Source organism: Calypte anna, chromosome 20 (genome assembly GCF_003957555.1).
Source record: "Calypte anna isolate BGI_N300 chromosome 20, bCalAnn1_v1.p, whole genome shotgun sequence".
Lineage (NCBI taxonomy): Eukaryota > Metazoa > Chordata > Aves > Apodiformes > Trochilidae > Calypte > Calypte anna.
In genome coordinates, this window is record NC_044265.1 from 7,456,568 (window position 1) to 7,465,807 (window position 9,240).

General features: G+C 42.4%; 1 protein-coding gene across 5 annotated transcripts in view; it reads right to left on the reverse strand.

Annotated features, from left to right (window-relative positions):
* The window catches only part of RIPOR3 (RIPOR family member 3), a 50,957-nt gene extending 46,966 nt beyond the window's left edge, over positions 1–3,991 (reverse strand). For 2 of the 5 annotated variants that reach the window (XM_030462851.1, XM_030462852.1), the window contains exon 1: positions 3,300–3,601. The gene's annotated coding sequence lies outside the window, so the exon portion shown is untranslated. Of the gene's footprint in view, positions 1–3,048; positions 3,069–3,295; positions 3,602–3,958 lie in introns of those variants that run through there. The other 3 variants (XM_030462856.1, XM_030462853.1, XM_030462855.1) reach the window with 3 other exon arrangements.
* Between the last annotated feature and the right edge of the window lie 5,249 nt (positions 3,992–9,240).

Consider the following 9,240-nt stretch of genomic DNA (forward strand, 5'->3'; position numbering starts at 1 on the left):
TTGATACTGATTTCTTATCCTCTCCCCAGTACTATGTAAACATTACTGTATTATCACCATTTTACAGATGAGATATGTCAGGAGCACATAAGGCCAAGCTGTCTGAAGTGTCTGTTCAACTCAGATGCCCCTGTTTGTCACCCATACTGAAACATGCAGTCCTTGGGTCTCTGAGCTCTTGAGGACCAATAGCTTTTACTGGCTGTACTTGAAATTCAGGAACCTATTGGTGCTTAATGTCAGTCTGGGACATCCCAGCTTGAGCATGCTCACATTCTCAGAATTTGTAGTCTGAAAAATTTAATTGTAGATAAAGGAAAGAAAAACAGAATAAAAGCTTACACCACCAATTCAATTTTTTAAGTCAACAAGTGAGCAGTTTTTCAAATAACTAATAATTCTGACATGTCAATTGCACTATATGACATTATCCAGTGAAAGTTATTAACAGTATTTTACTGTGCAACTGAGATTGACACCTCAAGATATAAAATCTACCATGGATCTTAATCCATGTCATAGAACTGTAGAATGGTTTGGGTTGGAAGAGACCTTAAAGACCATCCAGTTCCAACCCCCCTTCATGGGCAGGAACATCTCCCACTAGACCAGGTTGTTCCAAGCCCCGTCCTACCTGGCCTTGAACACTTCCAGGAAGGACACAGCCACAACTTCTCTGGGCAACTTATTGCAGTGTCTCACCATCCTCATAGTAAAGAGGAAGACTTTTTCCATATTATCATATGGGATGATACAAGGGCTGGAGCAATTTGCAAGGGATCCTGTATAGACTTAACTCAGAGCAGCAAGAGTTAAAAAAATAGTGAAAGCAAATTTTTGCAACTCCACCAAGCAGATCAAGAAGGAACTCATGGAAAGAAAGTATCTGTTGAGTAACAAAATATCATAGATATAGTTCATTTTCCAATAACTACATTTTATGTTCCCCATGAAACGGATTTCATTATTTAATTTGAAACAGCAAAATTCAAATCTAGATCAGTTACATATAAATAGGTCACTAACTACACTTACAGTACTTTCTGTATTAGTGACAAAGAAAACAAAACCATCTTGATGTTCTGATCCTCTACATATTAATGATTAAATGCCTTGATTGGTTGAAAACCAAGGGGGTTTTCCCTAAAAAGCTGAATTAAATAAAAATAATGGTTTTCAGTCATTCTGTCTCTGAAGGCATTACTAGCTTAGAGCATTCTGTTCGCAGGGAGAATAAACTGGCAACAGAATCTGAAAAGTTGAAAAAAGTGGATAAAAACTGGTAGGCAACATAATATGATCAGAATTAAACCCAGGACCCTGAGCATCTGTAGTTATTAAAGGCCAGCTGACGTCCTTCACAAGACTTGCTGTCTGTATAATTTTGGATAGTCACCAGCCAATCACCTTCCAAAATCCAGTTCTGGCCAGTAACAGTCTCTGTTCCCTTTTCCTCGGCCTTTTGGCTAAGATTGAGTGTGTATATTTGACTAATATTAACCCTAATATTTTACATAAAATATCTCCTTCACTTCAAGTCTAACCTTTCTATTATTTCATCCAAATGGCATAATTATAAACCTTCTGAGGCAGCTTTTGCTCCCTTGCTTTATCTTGTCTAATCTCTTATGCACAGAACCTCTGTTTTGTCCTGGTATACTATAACTCCACAGTATCAGTCCTCAAAACTCTGAGAGAGACATTAAAATCATAACTTTCCCTCCCTATAGACTGAGTCTGGTTTCCCTTTCTAATTATAATGGCTCTATTTGACTAGGTTCTTTATGAGAATATTGCAAAGGAATATTTGTAAGGGAATCAGCTGTGGAAGGGAATAAAGTAATACTGGTGGATCTCCTATTACAGGGTCCCTGCTTGCTGCATGGATTGCTCCTAAGGAACCCCAGGGCTAGAGTGAACATTGTAGAGCAACTGTATGGCTGCTCTTTGTCTTGACAGAAGGAAATAATTTCATTTTTATACAACCCCTTAGAGAATACCATTACATAACTCACTGTTTGGCCTATATTTCCCTGTTCTTGGCTCCATGCTGTTAACAGAAATACCACTGCTTCACTGCAGTTACTGACTCAGTCAAGAAATGAGTACTAGATAGGGACACAGGACCTGCCAGCACAGGGAAGCCCTTTAATTCCTCTAAGCAATATCCAGACTCTAATCAAAAGGAAAATTTTTCCAGTTTACCACAGCATCATTTACTACAGTATAATTTCTCTTAAGACCTGGGGCACAAAGTGAGCTTGCCATTTCATTCAGTAACATCTCTGTCCCATTTTGGCAGGTTTTTTTCAGCTTTTTCTGCATTACTACATGTGGTGCTTATGTCATCCACTCTGCAGATTTCAGAGCAGCAGCAAGTATGTGATTAACTGCACAAGAAATCAATACAACAGAGAAGTTCCTGCATGTTTCTTTGGACACATCTTTCTCAGATACCTCTCCCCATTCAACTTGAAATGTCTCCTCAGGTACATTTTACATTGTTTACTACCTTTACAAATGGTTTTCCTCTGTGGGTTTGTGGGGGTTTTTTGTTTGTTTTTTTTTTTAATTAAGGTTTTTCCAAAAAGAACATGTAATGCCCCCCATTAATAGGTGTAGCTCCTGGTTTACAGCTGTGAAAACACAGGTAGAGACAGATTAAGTCTTGATCCCAGCAAAGGAAATGACTGAATCAGGAGTTTTGAGTACTAGTGCTGTACTCTGACTCTGGTTCAGTACTCAAGAAATGGCTCAAGAAATATGTAACCTTATTTTTCAAATTCCTTCAAGTTTCTTTAGTTGGTGAACAACTCAATTTCCATATGGCCCAACTTATTTAAAACACTTTTTAAAAGGGGAAATTAGACTCTGTCTGAAGCAAAATGTAACTGCACTGTGACCCAAAACCTCAGTTCTTATTTATGAGCAAATAAAATGTAATCTCTGCACGAACAAAAAGAGTTCACTAAAATATGAGCAGCCAACACAACATCTCCGAAACACAAACCCTACGGGATAGCATAAACATTGCCCTGCTCCTCTCACTTTTCCACCTGCTCCAGCCAGGAGTTTCAGCTCCCAGGGGCCCCTGTTCCTGGGTGTTTCCTGCTGCCAGTGGGACCGCACCACTTTGCGCCGGTGCCAGTCCCTGTAGGAATATCAGCATCCTTCGAAGCTTCCCTATTTACAGATGCTCGCAGGCTTTAGAAAGCCTCCCACCCCTAGAGGTGACAGACATGCACGCTCCGTGGGTGACTGACATGCCCCGCTCTCGGTGTCCTGCAGTTCCCACCTACCGATGCGGTGCCGGTGCCTCCCCGGTCTCTCCGCCGGGTGCCCGAAGCGGCGTTACCGACGCGCCCCGGCCCCGTCTCTTCGCCGCCGGGCAGGGTGAGGGTCGCGGGGTGGGACACTGTTTCTGCCCGCCCGGAGCCAGCACCCTGCGGTCCTCCCGCGCGTACCCGGCCGGCTCCGCGGTTCTCCGCGCCCAGGTGGTTCCTACTGGTCCTCTCGGCAGGACGCGGAGAGAGGCTCCGCTCCTCTGCGCTCCCGCGGCGGCTGCCGACTGCGCGGGGAGGCCGGGCCCACCGGGAGGGCCCCGATAGCCGCCGCTTATCTCTGCTGCCTGTCCCCCAGCTGGGCTCCGCTTCCAGGAACCGCGGCTCCGGAGCGCCTGTCGGCTGCTGGATGCCGATGGCCCCGTCCCGCTCGCTGCCTCCTTCCCTCCCTCTTTCCCTCCCTCCGACCCTCCTCATCCTGGCAGGGGGGCTGGGAAAGTGCAGCGCGGCTCCAGCACATACCGAGCCTGCGGTCACGGCCCGGACCCTCTGCTATTAATCAGGGAGCATCCCAAAGCGCCCTCTTCCTTACTCCAGCTGCTCTGCTCCAGGCCGTAGGGCGATGACAAACCGGCTACACGCGAGGGGACATCAGTCCCTGCCCCCCCAGTTCTTACCCCTTCACTTCTTCTCAGGCATTTTCTTCTGTGTCCAGATTCCCTCCCTTCCCATCTTCCCCATCCACTGCCCACCCCTCCTCTCCCCAGACTCTACCCCTTTTAAGACTCCCTCCTCTCACAAGTCTCAGTCTTTCCCTAATCATAATACTTTTTTTTTCCTATTGGCTCCTTGCTTTCTCAGTCCTACCTTTCCGTAGGTTTTCTGTTATTGAAGATGTGTAATTTGCCATGTCTTGGATCCTTTGTTAACCAAAGCCCACTTCAAATTTCCTCTGCTGCTTGACCAACTACTGACCTCCTTGTTGCTTCTTCAGGCAGGTACTGTTCCTTGAGAATGAGCTCCCTTCTGCTACCTTTCTAGACACCTTCCAGATAATCCTGGCAAAAAAAGATGTGAAACTGTGATGTAGAAAGCAGGCTGAAATCCTTCCTCCACATGAACCCACACAATCACACCTCTTTTCTTTTGAACAATGCCTTGCCTTTGGTAAACACCAATACAAATGTGTTCCTGCCTAGGGCAAAGTACCTTGGATTAGGGTATGTCTCATTCATCTTCCTCTACATTTTTTAGCACCATTTTCCCATCAGGTTAGCCTGCTAATTGACTGACAGCACAGGCTGGACACTCCCCGTGGTGTAAATGAGCTGACTGTACAGAATTCAGATCTTATGATAACTTTATTACTAATGGTGTTTGCTACCCTTTTGACCATATTCAGCAACATCCAGGACACATACCAAACTCTTCCATCGTGTTTTTGGAGGATCAAACAGTTCTCAAAGCACCAGATGACTGGAGATCCATTACAAGGACCTCTTAGGGTAGAAATATTATTTTCTTCTGCAGTACTTCATGAAGCTGATCAGGATTTGTATTTTATTGTGTGCATGCCTAAAGGCGAATCTTGAAAGAGGCAAGGGAAGATCTCTTGCACAGCTGAATATGTTTTTAAGAATTTGCATGAGGGAATTGACACACATGAAAGTAAGAGCAGCAAGAGACAAAACCAGATGGGCTGATAGAGTTGGCTGAGCAAACAACTCAAGCACTTCAGGTGTTAGATATATTAGAAAGAACAGTGCTGAGATGCAAGCGGGTTTCATCCCAGATCTTAAAACTGATTTGGGCTTGGAGCACTGGAAAAGACCACAGTGATACACCATGAAAAAGACTGGTATCAGAGCTTGTGTACCTAGCAAGACAAAGCAAGGAGATGCACACACATGGGGTTGCACAGGTAAGTACAAGACATATTCCAATAACTGCAACTCTACCAACTGTTCTCTTGATTTTCCTAGCATTTGGGGGGTTTTAAGATCAAACACACTGACTGCTTGAAGAATACCCTCACTGGTAAATATAACTGCAGCAGTTCAAGATGCAGCCAGCTACATGTCCTGACACTCTGTTGAGGTTTTCTGATCTTATAGGACAGTCAGCAAAGCTGCATGTGTGCTCCAGCCTCAGATCCAGTAATGTGAACTGTCTCAGAAGCTACAGCACTACCCTAAAACATGGACTGTGAACTGCTGCAGTTCAAGTACTGACTCATGTCTTGTCCCCACAGCAGAGCAGAGCACACAGGGGCTGAAATCAACTTAACTGGATTTGCAGGAGGACATTTGTCAGAACACCAAATCTCTGCAGGAACCCTATGCAACCAAGTGACTAAAAAACCTTTGCTGTTACTGTCATTTCCTCCTAAACATGAGAGTCATAATAAATTTTGCAGACCAGACCCTCAGCTAATGCGAACGACCAAGGTTCCATCACTCCTGGTGCAGATGTCCCTATTTACTTCAGCTGAGGGTTGGCATTAACATGGTTTTATTCCAGTTTATTTTTTATGATCTTCATTTGCTGTGTCTTCATCTGGTGTGTTTATGTGGCTGGTGCTTGGTTTTCATTATTTTTAACTGCATTTCAGATTATTTGCTCTATGGTTTTGTTCACATTCTCCTTTTCCATGAAATTCTAATAAAACACTTGGCTACAGATTTTCCAAATTGAATACTGATGTTTAGTGGAGCTAATTATGTAGCAGGGTTCAAAGCAAGTTCTATAATGTAACAATTTACATATTCTTGAAAACAATGGACAAAACCCTACAAATTATTGTTACAGGCTAGTTTCATATTCTTCTGGAATTTCCTTTAAAAATACATATGTTCAGTACTCTCACGCATTTGAAAAGCAGTAAATACTCCATTGCTGGCACCATTATAATATTTACAATGAAAAAATAGAACACACTCTGCTGTCTCTTAGACCTAAAGAGACACTAAAAAAATGGTAGTATTTTTCCTTCAAGGATCTCAAAGCATTTCACACATTCAGTCACCCAAGGTCTATCAAATAGTGTGACAGTGTTACACAAAGATCATTAAATCTTGGGATGGCAGCAAAAACATCACGCATTTAGTATTTCAGCCTCACCACTGTCCTGGCATAATAAGATGAACTATAATTTCATTGTTAAAATACCAAATTGGTTTTCTAAACCAACTGAACTACAGACAGGAAACTGTGAGCAGACCAGTCTTCTCAGGAAGATCCAGACTAAACTGACTTGTAGGAAGACTTCTATGAACCATAGCTCTCTTTATAATATCAATAACTAATAACTCAGTAGTTATTATTAATATGATTCTTTATACCAGGCTGATTTGGAGAAAATAATTATTTCTCATGCTGTTCTTCATGCAAACAATATGTATGCAATCATTTGCTTCCATCTCCAGCCATCCTTCTTTATTTTGTATGTTTTTAATTTTAGAATGCTATATAAATATTAATAACTAATCTGCACAGAAGTAGGTTATTGATAGATTAGTCTATCAATATATTACCTAGGCACCTTCATTACTAGAACACAATAAACTTCAGACCATGCAGACAAAAGCAGCCCTGAACATTTACTCAGGAGTTTCTGAGAGTGTGTTATAGTAAGATTAAACTGTTACTACATGCATCCAGAGTTCTGAGTACATTTTATTTCTGCTTCTTTGTGCATCTATCTGCATTGGAGTTTATGGTTCATGGTATTATAGGTCAGGAGGGAAACTAAGAGATGAGCCAATGGAAGCAAAGGGTATCTTACAGCAGAACACAAGTGGCACAGTGGCTGAACTCACATGGATTCAGTATTTCTAAATGTGACATACATGGGAACCTTGAATTGCTTTTCTACTCTTTTTGGCCTGAACTTTTCTAAGTTATTACTGCTGCATCAGTACTATTTAGTTAACAAACAGCAACAATTCTACCATGTTAGTGTAGAAACGTTTGCCTGTTCAAGGTCTATAATTGGACTTGTTTGTGTACACATGCATAGAAATACTGACGAGAAAAACCCTGCACTGACTAGAATTACCTGAATACAATCATCACTTTATATTTCCCTAGATCACATCCATAATGATTGTTCCACCTTTTCCTAAGACGTTGCTAACTTCATGTTATAAGCAATAATCAACAAAACATTAAACCACGGCAAGATTAATCTTGTAGATTAATTACAATCAGTAATTAATTTTGTAGATGAATTACAAACACACGTGAGGTTCCGAGAGCAGGGGCTGTACCAGGAACATTCGGAACAGACACGGCAGATACCGCCACTCAACAGGACGGATACCCCCCGGCGGCAAGAACCGAACCGGACCGAACCGAACGGAACCGCACCGCACCGCACCGCTGCTCTGATCGGTAGCGGCGTGGCGGGGCGCAGCGCCCCCTACCGTCCGCCCGCCAGCTCTGCGGGAGGGTCCGGGCGGGACAGCGCGCGCCCCGGCAGTGCTGGGAGCGGACAATCCGAACCGGACCCCGTTCTCAGCCGTCCAACCCACCTTCTGCATGCAGGCAATGCAGGACAACCCGCACCGCGTCCTAAGCATCGCAAGCGCGTCCTGTGGGTTTTATTGTTTGTTTGTTTGTTGGGGTTTTTTTTGAGCTTCAGTGAGGAATCGGGGGTGACTCGTGTGCTCCCCAACAGTAAATCAACCATAATAAATAAAACATATAGTTATAAAGAGATATATTTTCTCTTTATAAATAGTGCAGATACCATCTGCAAAATTAATTTTCTCAGAGTCAGACAAGTAACAGAAGCACAACAGGTCCTGCGAGTACTTCCCGTTCCTCCCTCATTTCTCCCGAAGCAGCTCGACCCAGCAGCAGGACACAAACCTATTTGTGGCAGTTCTGAGGAGGCAGACACAGAAGAGCACACACACACACTCAGGGAAGGGGCGTGAATGACAAGATTTCTGAAAGTACCTGCGAGATGATGGGGCAGGACTTGCTTACAAGAGCAATACAGGAACTCACTATGAAGTGATGTCAAAACACACAGTGGGGAATGATGCAGTGTTTAAACATCCCACCCTGGAGAACAAGAGAACATAACCATGACCCGGTCCAATCCAGCTGTGAAGCAAGGTTCTGTGTAACAAGGGATGGATGTTTATAAAAGATAAAAACTGCTAGAATCTATAGCAGCTTGTTCACTTTAACTCAAATGTTATCCTTGTCTGATTGGAAATGACTTCTAACAACCAATAAAGTCTAAAAATTTGCTTTGTAAGCATCCTGTGTGTAGTCACTAATAATTGTAAGATCTTTCAATCACCATTCTGTATCAAATTTGTAGTAAAAGGCACAAGTACTCATTATTCAGCAGATGGTACTTGAAGCATTACTCACTCCAGTTTACAGCCACTAGCAGAGGGCACTGTAATACCCACAGAGCAGTATCGTGCTTTCCTGACAAGATTAAAAGCAAACTCTTTATTCCAAAACGTTTATTAGGCAGAACTTCTCTAAGAATAAGAAAAATATATATTTTTAATCTGTACCAAGTGAACTTTGAAATAAATTTTGGAGCAATTATTCCTCTGACTTGTCATTTTTCAGATTTTATTTTGCTTTAAAGAAAGCAGAAGAATCTGTGGCATGACTTTTTGTTTTTTTTAAAACTAAGGCTTCTCTTTTCTCCTTTTTCTCTTCCCATTGAAAAAAAAACAAAACAAACAAACAAACAAAAAAAAGCAAAAAAAATCAAACATCTCATCAACTCCACTGCAAGACCAGATGACAATCTACTGAATCTACCAATCACTCTTCTGAGTTAGAACTGACAGGATAAATAAAGAATAGTTTGTGTTAAGGATAAAACCAGCATAAGCCTACACATATCTATACAATAAAAGGTTGGGTGGGTAATCAATAACAATTAACATACACTGGCAGATGCTTTGCAGTCTTTCATCTCCCA